This window comes from Montipora capricornis, chromosome 3, assembly GCF_036669925.1.
Source record: "Montipora capricornis isolate CH-2021 chromosome 3, ASM3666992v2, whole genome shotgun sequence".
NCBI lineage: Eukaryota > Metazoa > Cnidaria > Anthozoa > Scleractinia > Acroporidae > Montipora > Montipora capricornis.
In genome coordinates this window covers 40,891,204-40,895,781 of record NC_090885.1, presented here as the reverse complement: position 1 = coordinate 40,895,781, position 4,578 = coordinate 40,891,204, and the positions used below count along the sequence as shown (strand labels likewise).

The window sequence follows — 4,578 nt, the reverse complement described above, 5'->3', positions numbered from 1 at the left end:
TGGTTAGTTCATTCACCAAATTTTCTTACAGTGCATAGTGCATGGTGTAGGGCGTATCAGTATTATCGTGTATCAAGTAGACAATTTGTTTCGAACAAAACATACGGGCAAGGTGTATTCAAGTTCCGATTATCATCGGAATTTCATTTTGTGGGGGAACTTGATCAAGTGATACAATTGTGTACCAAATCTCTGTTAATTGTCATAATCTTTCTTAAATACTGATTCAGGCGGCGTTCTGGGTGTCGCAAGCATAAGTCCCTTCGCACTGGAAGCGTTTTTGGAGAGTTTCCTAGAGTTCCTCTTGGTAAACTGGTACTATTACTGTATCTTTGGAGCGAACGTGAATTGAGTACAACTGCAGCAAGAATGTTAAGTTTAACCAGAAACACAGTGGGAAACGTGTATGCTGTCATGAGGCACTACTGTGGCAGAGACTTGCAAGACAGGCCTTTTATTCCCATAGGCGGAAGAGTTTTCATCGCAAAAAGTGATGAAAGTCAATTCAAGCACAAGTCAAAGGTAATTTATGTTATCTGGATCACCTTCCTACCATTACTAGAAGGGAGAAGGGGAGTACCAGCAGCGATATCACAATTTTTGGTTGGTCAATTTTCAGTCGCGTTTTTAAAGTCGATTATAGATTTAATAAAAACATTTTTTTTTATGTCATAACCTGCTTACGCTTACTGCTACCCTACATTCTTTGGTTGTATGCAAGGTATGTTTTAATGGATAGCATTTTCTGGTTTGTTTATTTCACAGTATCAAAGAGGCTGCAGAGCAAGAAACGGACCATGTTGGGTATTTGGCGTTTTGTGCAAGGAATACACCCCTTAACCCATTACCTGCTGATAGCTTTAGTAAATAAAGAATTAATGCTATACCGAGTAATTGCATTGTGACTAAACTTGATAGACAACAAATGCAAGGAAACGATGTTATGTGCTTGTAACATTTCGATATAAATCTATATCATCTTCGGACTAAGGCGGGATACAAGTAGCAGAATTTTAAATACTGCGACATTGTGCAACAGTATAATCACGTGGAAATGAAAAACAAAGAAATGAAACTGTCAGGAGAATAGGCGGAGTTCTCTACTGGCTTTTAAGCCATTGTTCAGAAATGGTGTTAAACGCTTAATATGGTAAGCTTCTTTATATAGTAATAGATTCCAGTTATCATCGCGATATATTATGTTAGTGTTATCATGCACGGTTTGGGCGAAGAATTCTTTGTTGATTACAGTAGTAGATGAAATGTTCTCATTTGTAAAAATATCCGGTAAGTTGTATAAATCTTGTATGTGTATGATATTATCACAATCGCGAAGATAGCACTTTCTTTGTCCGTGAGTGCATGTTCTTGTGTTCGGACAAACAGAGTTCTGTTCGTTTTGCCAATGTACGAGGAATTACAACCAGGGCAGATGAATTCATAAACAACATTTGATTGGCTTAATTGTGGCGTTTTGTCCTTAGTGCTTGTGAAGAAACACAATTTTGTTGTCTTCTCTTTTATTCGGATGCCAACATTCGGATCGCCGAGACATCTCCGAAGTTTACGTTTAAGCTTCTTAACAAGTTGTGTTGTTAGGTCACCAACGAATGGGATGGTAAGCCAAATAGTGGGATGCTGGTTGTTGTGGGAGGTATCGTTGGCAAGATGATTTGAAGCCCTTTTCTGTGCATTTGTTGTAAAGCGATCAATTAATAGGTTGGCAACACGTTTAGGAAAACCATTCCACGATAAAAACTTCCTTATCAACTTAAGCTCGGTTTTAATTTTGTTAGGAGTGCAGATTCGATGTATGCGGTCAATCAGTGCTCTGACCCAAGAGATTTTGTGTCGCCAAGGTACAAAGCTGTCAAAGTTAGTGTACTGTCCAGTAAAAGTATCTTTTCTGTAGATGCCAAGGCCATCACTAGCAATGTTGATGTCCAGAAAGTGCGGAGTGCTGTTTTCAAATAAGTCGAAAGTAAAGCGGATATTTCTATCAAACTTGTGAAAGTGTTCCAAAATAGTGCACATAACATCGTTTCCTTGCATTTGTTGTCTATCAAGTTTAGTCACAATGCAATTACTCGGTATAGCATTTATTCTTTATACACGCCTTGTAGGGGTTATTTTCAGGTGGTGCAATGAAGAGATAGAGCAACACTTTGTCAGATCTTACAAAGAATTCTGCTTCCAGGTACAGAGGTGCACACTGATGATTGGGCCGCCTACCGGAACTTGCAACTACACGTTGCCAACGTTTCTGTTCATAGGTCGGTAGTTCACCAGGACAATTTTGTAAATCCTTTAACAGGAATACACACCCAAGAGGTCGAGTCTGCATGGGCACGACTGAAGTATTACATTAAAAGAGAAAAAGGTGTCAGAGGTGGAGAAATTCAATATTTCCTTAATGAACAGATGTCGAGAGACTGGAGAGGTGCAGGAAATGTATTCAGTAATTTGCGGTTGCTATTAGCTCACTACTATCCCCTTTAAAGGTTCGATGGAGTTTTCAGTATCATGACATAGGTGGCATAATTTTTGAAACTAAAGGGGCTATGTCACGATATATTTACTTCACTGAAGAATGTTAAAGGATGTCTTTCTTTCAATGCAGACGTAAAATTACGATGGAGTTTGAAATTTTGGCAAAAAATGTACTATATAAAGTTTATTCGCACACCATATTTCATATTGGCAGAAATATTTTATCCACAAGTAATGTGAGGTAATCAGGAAATGTTTCTGTGTTTTTTTTATCAGAAAACAGAAAAATCATTGTAAAAACATAACCCCTTGATTAAAGAGTAGAAATTACCTTGTGTTCAGTTGTCAAGCGCGTTAACCTGAAAGTGTTTCAAGGAATTTTATGAATGCAACCCGCCATTTTTACTAGTGTGCATAGATCCTGTAAAGCCATTTGCGAAACGGATCAGTTTCTTCCAAAATGCTAGTCTTTTATCGTGAAACAATTGTATGAAGTTTCATTTCACAAACTGACTTCCCGTTAAAGTTTATTGCCCAGTCAATAGTTTTATTGAATGCTAACTGTTGTAAGAAGATACTAAGGCTACTTCCACTTCCACAAAGATTAAATTAAAAACCAACTTGCTAGGAGCATTCCATTGTACTTCTTCTAAGGTTAACCCATTCACTCCCTGGAGTTCCCCATTGCCGAGTAAAATCGTCTTGCGTTAGACAGATATTAAGTATGGCCAGTTCTGGCCGGTTAAGGATTTTAAAGAGAATTACATTGCAAGATAATTGCATCACCTGGTGGACGCCTGAAACGCACGCCTTGTGGTTCATATACACTTGCTCTTATAGAGTAATGATTTCGTTACATCTTGTATTCCACTTTTTGTATTTTATAAAATAAACTGAATATTACGCCATTTGTGAACGAGTTCTTGATATGTATGATCAAACAGACGCACAAATCACGTCATTATTTAAAATTTATTCCTTTACTGAATAGACGCAAAGCAATATGGAATCTATTCTAGTTCCCAACATTGCGGTCGTGTGACATGCTAGAAATCTTATTCTTTAAAACTCTATAATTAAGTAATAACGAAGTTGTAATTTTCCATCATTTTTACGGAATCCCGTTGCAATGTGGAAGTTGGAAGGTTGTACAGCATCCTGGCTCAGTGATATTGCAGCCTGCTCTTCAGCTCTTGTAACCTGCCGATGGTCCACCTCCTCGTCTGACAACCTAACTTCTCTATCCCTTCTCTTCTTTAACGTTTGATCTTCATTCATCAAGACTTCTGGTCTTTCATTCTTTAGTTCTCCATTGTTTCATACAATGATGCAGTTCTTTGCGAAAGTTTCCTTCAGTTCATTATGTTGAAGGAAATCTTTGGGTAAAGAAAGACTCCTCAACACACCTGATTTTTAACTTCTTTATTTGGTGTTCTCTGGTCGATCTTACAGCTCTCGCTCAACTAGTCCTATTGTTAGGTATACAGTTGTTTCATATGTTCCCAATCTGACTGAACAATCAAGTGCCGATCACTGGTGAAAACTTAGCTTGCGTAGCAGCCGTTTCATTTCCTTTTCCAAACGCTCACAAAGGGGACGAAAACTGCGAGAGATTGCGATCACCGGCTGGAAAAGGAAAGGAAACGGCTGCTACGCAGTCTAGTGAAAATTACACTGCAAGACGCACTATGCCTGCGTGTCAGCACATTTAATGAAATAATCGTAGCTACAATTTTTATCGTTTAACAATTAGCCTGTGTTCTCTCTGTTACATTCACATCCCTTTTTATTCCTTGCCAATATATTTATACCAATATGTGGCACACAACTCTCAATGCTACTCATAATAGAATTACTCACTCCAGATGTCTTCAGTTTTGGGGTGCGTCACTGAACCCGGGTCCAAATAAACGTTTTAGTTTAAGAGCCCACTTTCGATATATTAAACTTCAGTCCTGAACAAAAGGCATCATCTCGAGGCTCATATAAATCCTTATATTTATTCCCCAGAGCCTCGAGATCGTGCCTTTTATTTAGCACTGAATTTTAATATATCCAAAGTGGGCTATTGTTTGTGCCTACTACTAC

General features: G+C 38.2%; 1 pseudogene; it reads left to right on the top strand.

Annotated features, from left to right (window-relative positions):
* Window positions 1–369: 369 nt before the first annotated feature.
* Window positions 370–2,499, top strand: LOC138041771 (uncharacterized; annotated as a pseudogene).
* Window positions 2,500–4,578: the final 2,079 nt, after the last annotated feature.